Source organism: Camelus ferus, chromosome 25, assembly GCF_009834535.1.
Source record: "Camelus ferus isolate YT-003-E chromosome 25, BCGSAC_Cfer_1.0, whole genome shotgun sequence".
NCBI lineage: Eukaryota > Metazoa > Chordata > Mammalia > Artiodactyla > Camelidae > Camelus > Camelus ferus.
In genome coordinates this window covers 38,809,023-38,825,942 of record NC_045720.1, presented here as the reverse complement: position 1 = coordinate 38,825,942, position 16,920 = coordinate 38,809,023, and positions in this window count along the sequence as shown.

Sequence of the window (16,920 nt, the reverse complement as noted above, 5' to 3'; positions counted from 1 at the left end):
AGTGTCTCATATTGCGGGCTGCCCGGAAATACGGGGGTTGTGCTGGAAAAGAAGGTAACATGTAGTGTCTCCCCCTGGACAGGGGAGGAAATTAGCGGAATTCACCCTGCCAGGAAACACCTGTGACACCAGGCAGCTGCGTACAGGGTGGTCCCAAACATCCCCCACCCACTCGGCCGCGTTCCGGAATTCTGAGAGTGGGGAAGTTCCGTACTCTGTCTGCAGCGCCTGGGATCTCCTAGGATCCCTCCGCGTGTCTTCCCCGAGTGTATCCTAGTGCGGGGTGCCGGGGAAATGCGGGGGTTGGGCTGGAAATACAGGTAGTATATAGTGCCTCCCCCTGGACAGGGGAGGTAATTAGCGGACCTCCCCCTTGTAGGGAACACCTGTGACACGAGGCAGCTGCGTGGAGGGCGGCCACAAACCTCTCCCACCCACTCTGCCGCGTTCCTGAATTCTGAGTGTGGGGAGGTCCGTACACTTTCTGCAGTGCCTGGGTTTTCCTAGGAGCCCTCCATGTGTCTTCCCCTAGTGTATCCTAGTGCGGGCTGCCGGGGAAATTTGGGGATTGGTCTGGAAATGCAGGTAGCATGTAGTGCCTCCCTCTGTACAGGGGCGGTAATTAGCGGTTTTCCCATCGAGGGAACACATGTGACACCACGCAGCTGCGTGAAGTGCGGCCCCAAACCTCCCACACACATTCAGACTCGTTCCGGAATTCTGAGTGTGGGGAAGTCAAGTCTTCGGTCTGAAGCACCTGGTATCACCTAGGGGCCCTCCACGTGTCTTCCCGAGTGTCTCCTAGTGCGGGCTGCCGGTGAAAAACGGTGGTTGGGCTGGAAAATCAGGTAGCATGTAGTGCCTCCCCCTGGATAGTGGAGGTAATTAGCGGATTTACCCTGCAAGGGAACACATGTGACACCAGGCAGCTGCGTGGAGGGCGGCCCCAAACCTCTCCCACCAACTTGGCCGCGTTCCAGATTTCTGAGTGTGGGGAGATTCCGTACTCTGTCTGCAGAACCTAGGATCTCCTAGTAGCCCTCCGGGGGTCTTTCCCGAGTGTCTCCTAGTGCGGGATGCCGGGGAAAGGCGGAGGTTGGGCTGGAAATGCAGGTAGCATGTAGTGCCTCCCCCTGGACAGGGGAGGTAAATAGCGGAATTCCCCCTGCCAGGGAACACATGTGACACCAGGCATCTGTGTGGAGGGTGGTCCTAATCATCCCCCACCGACACGGCCGCGTTCCGGAATTCTGAGTGTGGGGAAGTTCCGTAATCTGTCTGCAGTGCCTGGGATCTCCTAGGATCCCTCCGCGTGTCTTCCCCGAGTGTATCCTAGTGCGGGGTGCCGGGGAAATGCGGGGGTTTTGTTGGAAATACAGGTAGTATATAGTGCCTCCCCCTGGGGAGGGGAGGTAATTAGCGGACCTCCCCCATGTAGGGAACACCTGTGACCCCAGGCAGCTGCGTGGAGGGCTGCCCCAAACCTCCCCCACCCACTCGGCCGCGTTCCGGAATTCTGAGTGTTGCGAGGTTCCGTCCTCGGTCTGCAGCGCCTGGGATCTCCTAGGAGCCTTCCGCATGTCTTCCCCGAGTGGATCCTTGAGCGGGCTGCCGGGGAAAGGCGGGGGTTGTGCTGGAAATGCAGGTAGCATCTAGTGCCTCCCACTGGACAGATGAGGTAATTAGCGGACTTCCCCCTGGCAGGGAACACATGTGACAGTAGGCAGCTTCGTGGATGGCGGCCCCAAATTTCCCCCACCCACTCAAACCCATTCCGGAATTCTGAGTATGGCGATATTCCGTCCTCTGTCTGCAGCGCCTGGGATCTCCTAGTAGTCCACCGCGTGTCTTCCCTGAATGGTTCTTAGTGCGGTCTGCCGGGGAAAGGCGGTGGTTGGGCTGGAAATGCAGGTAGCATCTAGTGTCTCCCCCTGGACAGATGAGGTAATTAGCGGACTTCCCTCTGCCAGGGAACACCTGTGACACCAGACGGCTGCGTGGAGGGCTGCCCAAAACCTCCCCCACCCACTCGGCCACGTTCCGGAATTCTGAGTGTGGCGAGGTTCCGTCCTCTGTCTGCAGCGCCTGGGATCTCCTAGGAGCCCTCCGCGTGTCTTCCCTGAGTGTCTCCTAGTGCGGGCTTTGGGGAAATGCGGGGGTTGAGCTGGATACGCAGGTAGCATCTAGTGCCTCCCACTGGACAGATGAGGAAATTAGCGGAATTCCCCCTGCCAGGGAACACCTGAGACACCAGGCAGCTGCGTGGAGGGCGACCCAAACCTCCCCCACCCACTCGGCCGCGTTCCAGAATTCTGAGTTTGGCGAGGTTCCGTCCTCGGCCTGCAGCGCCTGGGATCTCCTAGGAGCCTTCCGCATGTCTTCCCCGAGTGGATCCTTGAGCAGACTGCCGGGGAAAGGCGGGGGTTGTGCTGGAAATGCAGGTAGCCTCTAGTGCCTCCCACTGGACAGATGAGGTAATTAGCGGACTTCCCACTGGCAGGGAACACATGTGACACCAGGCAGCTGCGTGGATGGCGGCCCCAAACTTCCCCCACCCACTCGACACCGTTCCGTAATTCTGAGTATGGCGAGGTTCCGTCCTCTCTGCAGCGCCTGGGATCTCCTAGGAGTCCACCGCGTGTCTTCTACGAGTGTCTCCTAGTGCGGGCTGCCGGGAAGACGCGGGGGATAGGCTAGAAATGCAGGTAGCTTCTAGTGCTTCCCCTTGGACAGATGAGGTAATTAGCGGATTTCCGCCTTCCAGGGAACACCTGTGACACCAGGCAGCTGCGTGGAGGGCGGCCCCAAACCTCACCCACACACTAGGCCGCGTTCCAGAATTCTGAGTGTAGCGAGGTTCTGTCCTCTGTATGCAGCGCCTGGGATATCCTAGGAGCCCTCCGTATGTCTTCCCTGAGTGTCTCCTAGTGCGGGCATTGGGGAAAGTCGGGGATTTGGCTGGATACGCAGGTAGCATCTAGTGCCTCCCCCTGGACAGATGAGGTATTTAGCGGACTTCCCTCTGGCAGGGAACACTTGTGACACCAGGCAGTTGCGTGTAGGGCGGCCCCAAACCTCCCTCACACACTCGGCCGGGTTCCGGTATTCTGAGTGTGGGGAGGTTCCATCCTATGTCTGCAGCGCCTTGGATCTCCTAGGAGCCCTCAGCGTGTCTTCCCCGAGTGTCTCCTAGTGCGGGCTGCCGGGGAAAGCCGGGGGGGCTGGAAATGCAGGTAGAATCTAGTGCCTCCCCCTGGAAAGATGAGGTAATTAGCAGAATTCCCACGGCCAGGGAACACCTGTGACACCAGGCAGCTGCGTGGATGTCGGCCCCAAACCTCCCCAACCCACTCGGCCGCGTTCCAGAATTCTGAGTGTGGCGAGGTTCCGTCCTCGTTCTGCAGCGCCTGGGAACTCCCAGGAGCCCTCCGCCTGTCTTCCCCGAGTGTATCCTAGAGCGGGCTGCCGGGGAAAGTCGGTGGTTGGGCTGGAAATGCAGGTAGCATCTAGTGCCTTCCCCTGGACAGATGAGGTAATTAGCGGAATTCCCCCTGCCAGGGAACACCTGTGACACCAGGCATCTGCGTGGAAGGCGGCCCCAATCCTCCCCCACCCTCTCGACCGTGTACCGGAATTCTGAGTGTGGGGAGTTTCCGTCCTCTGTCTGCAGCGCCTGGGATCTCCTAGGAGACTTCCGCGTGTCTTCCACGAGTGTCTCCTAGTGCGGGCTGCCGGGAAAACGCAGGGGATAGTCTAGAAATGCAGGTAGCATCTAGTGCCTCCCCCTGGACAGATGAGGTAATAAGCGGACTTCCCCCTGCCAGGGAACACCTGTGACACCAGGCAGCTGCGCGGAGGGCTGCCACAAACCTCCCCCACACACTAGGACGCGTTCCAGAATTCTGAGTGTGGCGAGGTTCCGTCCTCTGTATTCAGCGCCTGGGATCTCCTAGGATCCCTCCGCGTTACTTCCCCAAGTGTATTATACTGAGGTGTGCCGGGGAAATGCGGGGGTTGGGCTGGAAATACAGGTAGTATATAGTGCCTCCCCCTGGACAGGGGAGGTAATTAGCGGACTTCCCCCTTGTAGGGAACACCTGTGACACGAGGCAGCTGCGTGGATGGCGGCCACAAACCTCTCCCACCCACTCTGCCTCGTTCATGAATTCTGAGTTTGGGAAGGTCCGTACACTTTCTGCAGCGCCTGGGATTTCCTAGGAGCCCTCCATGTGTCTTCCCGAGTGTCTCCTAGTGCGGGATGCCGGGGAAATTTGGGGGTTTGGCTGGAAATGCAGGTAGAATGTAGTGCGTCCCTCAGGACCAGGGAGGTTATTAGCGGATTTCCCCTGCCAGGGAACACCTGTGACACCAGGCAGCTGCGTGGAATCCGGGCCCAAACATTTCCCACCCAATCGGCCACGTTCCGGAATTCTGAGTGTGGGGAGGTTTCGTCTTCTGTCTGCAGTGCTTAGGATCTCCTAGGAGCCCTCCGCGTGTCTTCCACAGTGTACCTTTTTGCGGGGTGCCGGGGAAATGCGGGGCTTGGGCTGGAAATGCAGGTAGCATCTAGTGCCTCCCCTTGGACAGGGGAGGTAATTAGCGGCTTCCCCCTGCCAGGGAACACATGTGATACCAGGCAGCTTCGTGGAGGGTGGCCCCAAATCTCCCACACCCACTCGGCCGTGTTCCGGAATTTTGAGTGTGGGGAGGTCCGTACACTGTCTGCAGAAAGTGGGATCCTCTAGGAGCCCTCCGCGTTCCTTCCCCGAGTGTCTCATATTGCGGGCTGCCCGGAAATACGGGGGTTGTGCTGGAAAAGAAGGTAACATGTAGTGTCTCCCCCTGGACAGGGGAGGAAATTAGCGGAATTCACCCTGCCAGGAAACACCTGTGACACCAGGCAGCTGCGTACAGGGTGGTCCCAAACATCCCCCACCCACTCGGCCGCGTTCCGGAATTCTGAGAGTGGGGAAGTTCCGTACTCTGTCTGCAGCGCCTGGGATCTCCTAGGATCCCTCCGCGTGTCTTCCCCGAGTGTATCCTAGTGCGGGGTGCCGGGGAAATGCGGGGGTTGGGCTGGAAATACAGGTAGTATATAGTGCCTCCCCCTGGACAGGGGAGGTAATTAGCGGACCTCCCCCTTGTAGGGAACACCTGTGACACGAGGCAGCTGCGTGGAGGGCGGCCACAAACCTCTCCCACCCACTCTGCCGCGTTCCTGAATTCTGAGTGTGGGGAGGTCCGTACACTTTCTGCAGCGCCTGGGATCTTCTAGGAGCACTCCGCGTGTCTTCCTGGAGTGTCTACTTGTGCGGGCTACAATGAAAATGCGGGGGTTGTGCTGGAATAGCTGGTAGCATGTAGTGCCTCCCCCTGAACAGGGAAGGTAATTAGCGGAATTCACCCTGCCAGGGAACACCTGTGACAAGAGGCAACTGCGTGGCGGGTGGCCCCATACCTCCCACACCCACTCGGGCTTGTTCTGGAATTCTGAGTGTGGGGAGGTCCCGTCTTCGGTCTAAAGCGCCTGGTACCACCTATGAGCCCTCCACGTGTCTTCCCGAGTGTCTCCTAGTGCGGGATGCCGGGGAAATTTGGGGGTTTGGCTGGAAATGCAGGTAGAATGTAGTGCGTCCCTCAGTACCAGGGAGGTTATTAGCGGATTTCCCCTGCCAGGGAACACCTGTGACACCAGGCAGCTGCGTGGAATCCAGGCCCAAACATTTCCCACCCAATCGGCCACGTTCTGGAATTCTGAGTGTGGGGAGGTTTCGTCCTCTGTCTGCAGTGCCTGGGATCTCCTAGGAGCCCTCCGCGTGTCTTCCACAGTGTACCTTTTTGCGGGGTGCCGGGGAAATGCGGGGCTTGGGCTGGAAATGCAGGTAGCATCTAGTGCCTCCCCCTGGACAGGGGAGGTAATTAGCGGATTCCCCCTGCCAGGGAACACATGTGATAAAAGGCAGCTTCGTGGAGGGTGGCCCCAAATCTCCCACACCCACTCGGCCGTGTTCCGGAATTTTGAGTGTGGGGAGGTCCGTACACTGTCTGCAGAAAGTGGGATCCTCTAGGAGCCCTCCGCATTCCTTCCCCGAGTGTCTCCTATTGCGGGCTGCCCGGAAATACGGGGGTTGTGCTGGAAAACAAGGTAACATGTAGTGTCTCCCCCTGGAAAGGGGAGGAAATTAGCGGAATTCACCCTGCCAGGAAACACCTGTGACACCAGGCAGCTTCGTACATGGTGGTCCCAAATATCCCACACCCACTCGGCCGCGTTCAGGAATTCTGAGAGTGGGGAAGTTCCGTACTCTGTCTGCAGCGCCTGGGATCTCCTAGGATCCCTCCGCGTGTCTTCCCCGAGTGTATCCTAGTGCGGGGTGCCGGGGAAATGCGGGGGTTGTGCTGGAAACACAGGTAGTATATAGTGCCTCCCCCTGGACAGGGGAGGTAATTAGCGGACCTCCCCCTTGTAGGGAACACCTGTGACACGAGGCAGCTGCGTGGAGGGCGGCCAAAAACCTCTCCCACCTACTCTGCCGCATTCCTGAATTCTGAGTGTGGGGAGGTCCGTACACATTCTGCAGCGCCTGGGTTTTCCTAGGAGCCCTCCATGTGTCTTCCCCTTGTGTCTCCTATTGCGGGCTGCCGGGGAAATTTGGGGATTGCTCTGGAAATGCAGGTAGCATGTAGTGCCTCCCTCTGTACAGGGGCGGTAATTAGCGGTTTTCCCATCGAGGGAACACATGTGACACCACGCAGCTGCGTGAAGTGCGGCCCCAAACCTCCCACACACATTCAGACTCGTTCCGGAATTTTGAGTGTGGGGAAGTCAAGTCTTCGGTCTGAAGCATCTGTTATCACCTAGGGGCCCTCCACGTGTCTTCCCGAGTGTCTCCTAGTGCGGGCTGCCGGTGAAAAACTGTCGTTGGGCTGGAAAAGCAGGTAGCATGTAGTGCCTCCCCCTGGATAGTGGAGGTAATTAGCGGATTTACCCTGCAAGGGAACACATGTGACACCAGGAAGCTGCGTGGATGGCGGCCCCAAACCTCTCCCACCAACTTGGCCGCGTTCCAGATTTCTGATTGTGGGGAGATTCCGTACTCTGTCTGCAGAACCTAGGATCTCCTAGTAGCCCTCCGGGTGTCTTCCCCGAGTGTCTCCTAGTGCGGGATGCCGGGGAAAGGCGGAGGTTGGGCTGGAAATGCAGTTAGAATGTAGTGCCTCCCCCTGGACAGGCGAGGTAATTAGCGGAATTCCCCCTGCTAGGGAACACATGTGACACCAGGCATCTGTGTGGAGGGTGGTCCTAATCATCCCCCACCCACTCGGATGCGTTCCGGAATTCTGAGTGTGGGGAAGTTCCGTAATCTGTCTGCAGTGCCTGGGATCTCCTAGGATCCCTCTGCGTGTCTTCCCCGAGTGTATCCTATTGCGGGGTGCCGGGGAAATGCGGGGGTTGTGCTGGAAATACAGGTAGTATATAGTGCCTCCCCCTGGACAGAGGAGGTAATTAGCGGACTTCCCCCATGTAGGGAACACCTGTGACACGAGGAAGCTGCGTGGAGGGCGGCCACAAACCTCTCCCACCCACTCTGCCGCGTACCTGAATTCTGAGTGTGGGGAGGTCCGTACACATTCTGCAGCGCCTGGGATTTCCTAGGATCCCACCATGTGTCTTCCCCTAGTGTTCCCTATTGCGGGCTGCCGGGGAAAGCTGGGGGTTGGGCTGGAAATGTAGGTAGCATCTAGTGCCTCCCCCTGGACAGATGAAATAATTAGCGGAATACCCCCTACCAGGGAACACCTGTAACACCAGGCATCCTCGTGGAAGGCGGCCCCAAACCTCCCCAACCCACTCGACCGTGTTCCGGAATTCTGAGTGTGGGGAGGTTCCGTCCTCTGTCTGCAGCGCCTGGGATCTCCTAGGAGCCTTCCGCGTGTCCTCCACGAGTGTCTCCTAGTGCGGGCTGCCGGGAAAACGCGGGGGATAGGCTAGAAATGAAGGTAGCATCTAGTGCCTCCCCCTGTACAGATGAGGAAATAAGCGGACTTCCCCCTTCCAGGGAACACCTGTGACACCAGGCAGCTTCGTGGAGGGCTGCCCCAAAACTCCCCCACCCACTCGGCCGCGTTCCGGAATTCTGAGTGTGGCGAGGTTCCGTCCTCTTTCTGCAGCGCCTGGGATCTCCTAGGAGTCCACCGCGTGTCTTCCCTGAATGGTTCTTAGTGCGGTCTGCCGGGGAAAGGCGGTGGTTGGGCTGGAAATGCAGGTAGCATCTAGTGTCTCCCCCTGGACAGATGAGGTAATTAGCGGACTTCCCTCTGCCAGGGAACATCTGTGACACCAGACGGCTGCGTGGAGGGCACCCAAAACCTCCCCCACCCACTCGGCCATGTTCCGCAATTCTGAGTGTGGCGAGGTTCCGTCCTCTGTCTGCAGCGCCTGGGATATCCTAGGAGTACTCCGCGTGTCTTCCCCGAGTGTCTCCTAGTGCGGGCTGCCGGGGAAAGGCGGGGGTTGTGCTGGAAATGCAGGTAGCATCTAGTGCCTCCCCCTGGACAGATGAGGTAATTAGCGGACTTCCCACTGCCAGGGAACACCTGTGACACCAGGCAGCTGCGTGGAGGTCGGCCCCAAACTTCCCCACCCACTCGGCCGCGTTCCAGAATTCTGAGTGTGGCGAGGTCCGTCCTCGGTCTGCAGTGCCTGGAATCTCCTAGGAGTCCTCCCCGTGTCTCCCCCGAGTGTCTCATAGTGCGGGCTGCCGGGTAAAAGCGGGGGTAGGTCTGGAAATGCAGGTAGAATCTAGTGCCTCCCCCTGGACACTTCAGGTAATTAGCGGACTTCCCCCTGCCAGGGAACACTTGTGACACCAGGCAGCTACGTGAAAGGCGGCCCCAAAACTCCCCCACCCACTAGGCCGCGTTCCGGAATTCTGAGTGTGGGTAGTTTCCGTCCTCTGTCTGCAGCGCCTGTGATCTCCAAGGAGTTCTCCGTGTGTCTTCCCCGAGTGTCTCCTAGTGCGGGATGCCGGGGAAAGGCGGAGGTTGGGCTGGAAATGCAGGTAGAATGTAGTGCCTCCCCCTGGACAGGCGAGGTAATTAGCGGAATTCCCCCTGCTAGGGAACACATGTGACACCAGGCATCTGTGTGGAGGGTGGTCCTAATCATCCCCCACCCACTCGGATGCGTTCCGGAATTCTGAGTGTGGGGAAGTTTCGTAATCTGTCTGCAGTGCCTGGGATCTCCTAGGATCCCTCTGCGTGTCTTCCCCGAGTGTATCCTATTGCGGGGTGCCGGGGAAATGCGGGGGTTGTGCTGGAAATACAGGTAGTATATAGTGCCTCCCCCTGGACAGAGGAGGTAATTAGCGGACTTCCCCCATGTAGGGAACACCTGTGACACGAGGAAGCTGCGTGGAGGGAGGCCACAAACCTCTCCCACCCACTCTGCCGCGTACCTGAATTCTGAGTGTGGGGAGGTCCGTACACATTCTGCAGCGCCTGGGATTTCCTAGGATCCCACCATGTGTCTTCCCCTAGTGTTCCCTAGTGCGGGCTGCCGGGGAAAGCTGGGGGTTGGGCTGGAAATGTAGGTAGCATCTAGTGCCTCCCCCTGGACAGATGAAATAATTAGCGGAACACCCCCTACCAGGGAACACCTGTAACACCAGGCATCCTCGTGGAAGGCGGCCCCAAACCTCCCCAACCCACTCGACCGTGTTCCGGAATTCTGAGTGTGGGGAGGTTCCGTCCTCTGTCTGCAGCGCCTGGGATCTCCTAGGAGCCTTCCGCGTGTCCTCCACGAGTGTCTCCTAGTGCGGGCTGCCGGGAAAACGCGGGGGATAGGCTAGAAATGAAGGTAGCATCTAGTGCCTCCCCCTGTACAGATGAGGAAATAAGCGGACTTCCCCCTTCCAGGGAACACCTGTGACACCAGGCAGCTTCGTGGAGGGCTGCCCCAAAACTCCCCCACCCACTCGGCCGCGTTCCGGAATTCTGAGTGTGGCGAGGTTCCGTCCTCTGTCTGCAGCGCCTGGGATCTCCTAGGAGTCCACCGCGTGTCTTCCCTGAATGGTTCTTAGTGCGGTCTGCCGGGGAAAGGCGGTGGTTGGGCTGGAAATGCAGGTAGCATCTAGTGTCTCCCCCTGGACAGATGAGGTAATTAGCGGACTTCCCTCTGCCAGGGAACATCTGTGACACCAGACGGCTGCGTGGAGGGCACCCAAAACCTCCCCCACCCACTCGGCCACGTTCCGCAATTCTGAGTGTGGCGAGGTTCCGTCCTCTGTCTGCAGCGCCTGGGATATCCTAGGAGTACTCCGCGTGTCTTCCCCGAGTGTCTCCTAGTGCGGGCTGCCGGGGAAAGGTGGGGGTTGTGCTGGAAATGCAGGTAGCATCTAGTGCCTCCCCCTGGACAGATGAGGTAATTAGCGGACTTCCCACTGCCAGGGAACACCTGTGACACCAGGCAGCTGCGTGGAGGTCGGCCCCAAACTTCCCCACCCACTCGGCCGCGTTCCAGAATTCTGAGTGTGGCGAGGTCCGTCCTCGGTCTGCAGTGTCTGGAATCTCCTAGGAGCCCTCCCCGTGTCTCCCCCGAGTGTCTCATAGTGCGGGCTGCCGGGTAAAAGCGGGGGTAGGTCTGGAAATGCAGGTAGAATCTAGTGCCTCCCCCTGGACACTTCAGGTAATTAGCGGACTTCCCCCTGCCAGGGAACACTTGTGACACCAGGCAGCTACGTGAAAGGCGGCCCCAAAACTCCCCCACCCACTAGGCCGCGTTCCGGAATTCTGAGTGTGGGTAGCTTCCGTCCTCTGTCTGCAGCGCCTGTGATCTCCAAGGAGCTCTCCGTGTGTCTTCCCCGAGTGTCTCCTAGTGCGGGATGCCGGGGAAAGGCGGAGGTTGGGCTGGAAATGCAGGTAGCATGTAGAGCCTCCCCCTGGACAGGGGAGGTAATTAGCGGAATTGCCCCTGCCAGGGAACACATGTGACACCAGGCATCTGTGTGGAGGGTGGTCCTAATCATCCCCCACCCACTCGGCCGCGTTCCGGAATTCTGAGTGTGGGGAAGTTCCGTAATCTGTCTGCAGTGCCTGGGATCTCCTAGGATCCCTCCGCGTGTCTTCCCGAGTGTATCCTAGTGCGGGGTGCCGGGGAAATGTGGGGGTTGTGCTGGAAATACAGGTACTATATAGTGCCTCCCCCTGGACAGGGGAGGTAATTAGCGGACCTCCCCCTTGTAGGGAACACCTGTGACACGAGGCAGCTGCGTGGAGGGCGGCCACAAACCTCTCCCACCCACTCTGCCGCGTTCCTGAATTCTGAGTGTGGGGAGGCCCGTACACATTCTGCAGCGCCTGGGATTTCCTAGGAGCCCTCCATGTGTCTTCCCCTAGTGTCCCCTAGTGCGGGCTGCCGGGGAAATTTGGGGATTGGGCTGGAAATGCAGGTAGCATGTAGTGCCTCCCTCTGTACAGGGGCGGTAATTAGCGGTTTTCCCATCGAGGGAACACATGTGACACCACGCAGCTGCGTGTAGTGCGGCCCCAAATCTCCCACACACATTCAGACTCGTTCCGGAATTCTGAGTGTGGCGAGGTTCAGTCCTCTGTCTGCAGCACCTGGGATCACCTAGGAGTCCTCAGCGTGTCTTCCCCGAGTGTCTCCTAGTGCGGGCTGCCGGGGAAAGGCGGGGATTGTGCTGGAAATGCAGGTAGCATCTAGTGCCTCCCCCTGGACAGATGAGGTAATTAGCGGACTTCCCCCTGCCAGGGAACACCTGTGACACCAGGAAGCTGCGTGGAGGTCGGCCCCAAACTTCCCCACCCTCTCGGCCGCATTCCAGAATTCTGAGTGTGGCGAGGTTCCGTCCTCGGTCTGCAGCGCCTGGGATCTCATGGGAGCCCTCCGCCTGTCTTCCCCGAATGTATCCTAGAGCGTGCTGCCGGGGAAAGTCGGGGGTTGGAATGGAAATGCAGGTAGCATCTAGTGCCTCCCCCTGGACATATGAGGTAATTAGCGGACTTCCCCCTGCCAGGGAACACCTGTGACAACAGGCAGCTGCGTGGGGGGCGGCCACAAAACTCCCCCACCCACTCGGCCGCGTTCCATAATTCTGAGTGTGGCGAGGTTCCGTCCTCTGTCTGCAGTGCCTGGAATCTCCTAGGAGCCCTCCCAGTGTCTCCCCCGAGTGTCTCCTAATGCGGGCTACCGGGTAAGGGCGGGAGTAGGTCTGGAAATGTAGGTAGCATCTAGTGCCTCCCCCTGGACACATGAGGTAATTAGCGGACTTCCCCATGCCAGGGAACACCTGTGACACCAGGCAGCTGCGTGGAGGGCGGCCCCAAAACTCACCCACACACTCGGCCGCGTTCCGGAATTCTGAGTGTGGCGAGGTTCCGTCCTCTGTATTCAGCGCCTGGGATCTCCTAGGATCCCTCCGCGTTACTTCCCCCAGTGTATCCTACTGAGGTGTGCCGGGGAAATGCGGGGGTTGGGCTGGAAATACAGGTAGTATATAGTGCCTCCCCCTGGACAGGGGAGGTAATTAGCGGACTTCCCCCTTGTAGGGAACACCTGTGACACGAGGCAGCTGCGTGGAGGGCGGCCACAAAACGCTCCCACCCACTCTGCCTCGTTCCTGAATTCTGAGTGTGGGGAGGTCCATACACTTTCTGCAGCGCCTGGGATTTCCTAGGAGCCCTCAATGTGTCTTCCCCTAATGTCTCCTAGTGCGGGCTGCCGGGAAATTGGGGATTGGGCTGGAAATGCAGGTAGTATGTAGTGCCTCCCTCTGTACAGGGGCGGTAATTAGCGGATTTCCCATCAAGGGAACACATGTGACACCACGCAGCTGCATGAAGGGCGGCCCCAATCCTCCCACACACATTCGGACTCGTTCCGGAATTCTGAGTGTGGGGAAGTCAAGTCTTCGGTCTGAAGCGCCTGGTATTATCTAGGAACCCACCACGTCTCTTCCCGAGTGTCTCCTAGTGCGGGATGCCGGTGAAAAATGGTCGTTGTGCTGGAAAACCAGGTAGCATTTAGTGCCTCCCCCTGGATAGTGGAGGTAATTAGCGGATTTCCCCTGCAAGGGAACACATGTGACACCAGTCAGCTGTGTGGAGGGCGGCCCAAAACCTCCCCCACCCACTCGGCCGTGTTCCGGAATTCTGAGTGTTGGGAGGTTCCGTACTCTGACTGCAGCGCCTTTGATCACCTAGGAGCCCTCCGCGTGTTTTCGCCGAGTGTCTACTTGTGGGGGTGGCAGGGAAATCCTGGTGTTGTCCTGGAATTTCAGGTAGCATCTAGGGACTCCCCCTGGGCAGGAGAGGTAAAAGCGGAATTCCCCCTGACATGGAACACCTTTGACACCAGGCAGCTGATTGGAGGGCGGCCCCAAACCTCCCCCACCCACTCGGACACGTTCCGGAAATCTGAGAGTTGGGAGGTTCCGTCCTCTGTCTGCAGCGCCTGGGATCTTCTAGGAGCACTCCGCGTGTCTTCCCGGAGTGTCTACTTGTGCGGGCTACAATGAAAATGCGGGGGTTGTCCTGGAATAGCTGGTAGCATGTAGTGCCTCCCCCTGATCAGGGAAGGTAATTAGCGGAACTCACCCTGCCAGGTAACACCTGTGACAAGAGGCAACTGCGTGGCGGGTGGCCCCATACCTCCCACACCCACTCGGGCTTGTTCTGGAATTCTGAGTGTGGGGAGGTCCCGTCTTCGGTCTAAAGCGCCTGGTACCACCTAGGAGCCCTCCACGTGTCTTCCCGAGTGTCTCCTAGTGCGGGATGCCGGGGAAATTTGGGGGTTTGGCTGGAAATGCAGGTAGAATGTAGTGCCTCCCTCAGGACCGGGGAGGTTATTAGCGGATTTCCCCTGCCAGGGATCACCTGTGACACCAGGCAGCTGCGTGGAATCCGGGCCCAAACATTTCCCACCCAATCGGCCACGTTCCGGAATTCTGAGTGTGGGGAGGTTTCGTCCTCTGTCTGCAGTGCCTGGGATCTCCTAGGAGCCCTCCGCGTGTCTTCCACAGTGTACCTTTTTGCGGGGTGCCGGGGAAATGCGGGGCTTGGGCTGGAAATGCAGGTAGCATCTAGTGCCTCCCCCTGGACAGGGGAGGTAATTAGCGGCTTCCCCCTGCCAGGGAACACATGTGATACCAGGCAGCTTCGTGGAGGTTGGCCCCAAATCTCCCACACCCACTCGGCCGTGTTCCGGAATTTTGAGTGTTGGGAGGTCCGTACACTGTCTGCAGAAAATGGGATCTTCTAGGAACCCTCCGCGTTCCTTCCCCGAGCGTCTCCTATTGCGGGCTGCCCGGAAATACGGGGGTTGTGCTGGAAAAGAAGGTAACATGTAGTGTCTCCCCCTGGACAGGGGAGGAAATTAGCGGAATTCACCCTGCCAGGAAACACCTGTGACACCAGGCAGCTGCGTACAGGGTGGTCCCAAACATCCCCCACCCACTCGGCAGCGTTCCGGAATTCTGAGAGTGGGGAAGTTCCGTACTCGGTCTGCAGCGCCTGGGATCTCCTAGGATCCTTCCGCGTGTCTTCCCCGAGTGTATCCTAGTGCGGGGTGCCGGGGAAATGCGGGGGTTGTGCTGGAAACACAGGTAGTATATAGTGCCTCCCCCTGGACAGGGGAGGTAATTAGCGGACCTCCCCCTTGTAGGGAACAACTGTGACACGAGGCAGCTGCGTGGAGGGCGGCCACAAACCTCTCCCACCCACTCTGCCGCGTTCCTGAATTCTGAGCGTGGGGAGGTCCGTATACTTTCTGCAGCGCCTGGGATTTCCTAGGAGCCCTCCATGTGTCTTCCCCTAGTGTCTCCTAGTGCGGGCTGCCGGGGAAATTTGGGGATTGGGCTGGAAATGCAGGTAGCATGTAGTGCCTCCCTCTGTACAGGGGCGGTATTTAGCGGTTTTCCCATCGAGGGAACACATGTGACACCACGCAGCTTCGTGAAGTGCGGCCCCAAACCTCCCACACACATTCAGACTCGTTCCGGAATTCTGAGTGTGGCGAGGTTCACTCCTCGGTCTGCAGCACCTGGGATATCCTAGGAGCCCTCCGCCTGTCTTCCCCGAGTGTCTCCTAGTGCGGGCTGCCGTGGAAAGGCGGGGATTGGGCTGGAAATGCAGGTAGCATCTAGTGCTTCCCCCTGGACAGATGAGGTAATTAGCTGACTTCACCCTGCCAGGGAACACATGTGACACCAGGCAGCTGCGTGGTGGCGGCCCCAAATCTCCCCCACACACTCGGCCGCGGACCGGAATTCTGAGAGTGGTGAGGTTCCGTCTTCTGTCTGCAGCGCCTGGGATCTCCTAGGAGACCTCCGCGTGTGTTCCCCGAGTGTCTCCTAGTGCGGGCTGCAGGGGAAAGGCGGGGTTTAGGCTGGAAATGCAGGTAGCATCTGGTGCTTTCCCGTGGACAGATGAGGTAATTAGCGGAATTCCCCCATCCAGGGAACACCTGTGACAACAGGCAGCTATGTGGATGGCGGCACAAAACCTCCCCCACCCACTCGGCCGTGTTCCGGAATTCTGAGTGTGGCGAGGTTCCGTCATCTGTCTGCAGCGCCTGGGATCTCCTAGGAGCCTTCCGTGTGTCTTCCACTAGTGTCTCCTAGTGCTGGCTGCCGGGAAGTCGCGGGGGATAGGCTTGAAATGCAGGTAGCATCTAGTGCCTCCCCCTGGACAGATGAGGTAATTAGCGGACTCCGCCTGCCAGGGAACACCTGTGACACCAGGCAGCTGCGTGGAGGTCGGCCCCAAACCTCCCCCACCCACTTGGCCGCGTTCCGGAATTCTGAGTGTAGCGAGGTTCCGTACTCTGTATGCAGCGCCTGGGATCTCCTAGGACCCCTCCGTGTGTCTTCCCCGAGTGTATCCTAGTGCGGGGTGCCGGGGAAATGCGGGGGTTGTGCTGGAAATACAGGTAGCATTTAGTGCCTCCCTCTGGACAGGGGAGGAATTTAGCGGATTTCCCATCAAGGGAACACATGTGACACCACGTAGCTGAGTGAAGGGCGGCCCCAAACCTCCCAAACCCATTCGGACTCGTTACAGAATTCTGAGTGTGGTTAGGTCCCGTGTTCAGTCTGAAGCTCCTGGTATCACCTAGGAGCCCTCCAAGTGTCTTCCCGAGTGTCTCCTAGTGCGGGAAGACAGGGAAAATCGGGCGTTGGGCAGGAAAAGCAGGTAGCATGTAGTTCCTCCTCCTGGATAGTGGAGGTAATTAGCGGACTTTCCCCTGCCAGGGATCACCTGTGACACTACACAGGTTCGTGGAGGGCGGCCCCAAACCTCCCCGACCCACTCGGCCACGTTCCGTATTTCTGAGTGTGTGGAGGTCCGTCCTCTGTCTGCAGCGACTGGGATCACCTAGGCGCCCTCCGCGTGTCTTCCCCGAGTGTCTCCTATTGCGGGCTGCAGGGAAATCCTGGTGTTGTGCTGGAATTGCAGGTAGCATCTAGGGCATCCCCCTGGACAGGAGAGGTAAAAGCGGAATTCCCCCTGCCATGGAACACCTGTGACAAAAGGCAGCTTCGTGGAGGGCAGCCCCAAACCTCCCCCAAACACTCGGCCGCGTTCCGTAATTCTTAGGGTGGGGAAGTTCCGTACTCTGTCTGCAGCTCCTGGGATCTCTAGGAGCACTTCGCATGTCTTCCCCCGAGTGTCTCCTCTTGCTGGATTGCCGGGGAACGGCGGGGGTAGGGCTTGGAAATGCAGGTAGCGTGTAGTGCCTCCCCCTGGACAGGAAGGTATTTAGCGGAATTCCCCCTGCCAGGGAACACCTGTGACCACCAGGCAGCTGCGTGGAGAGTGGCCCCAAAACTCTCCCATCCACTCAGCCGCGTTCCGGAATTCTGATTTTGGGGAGATTCCGCACTCTGTCTGCACAGCCTG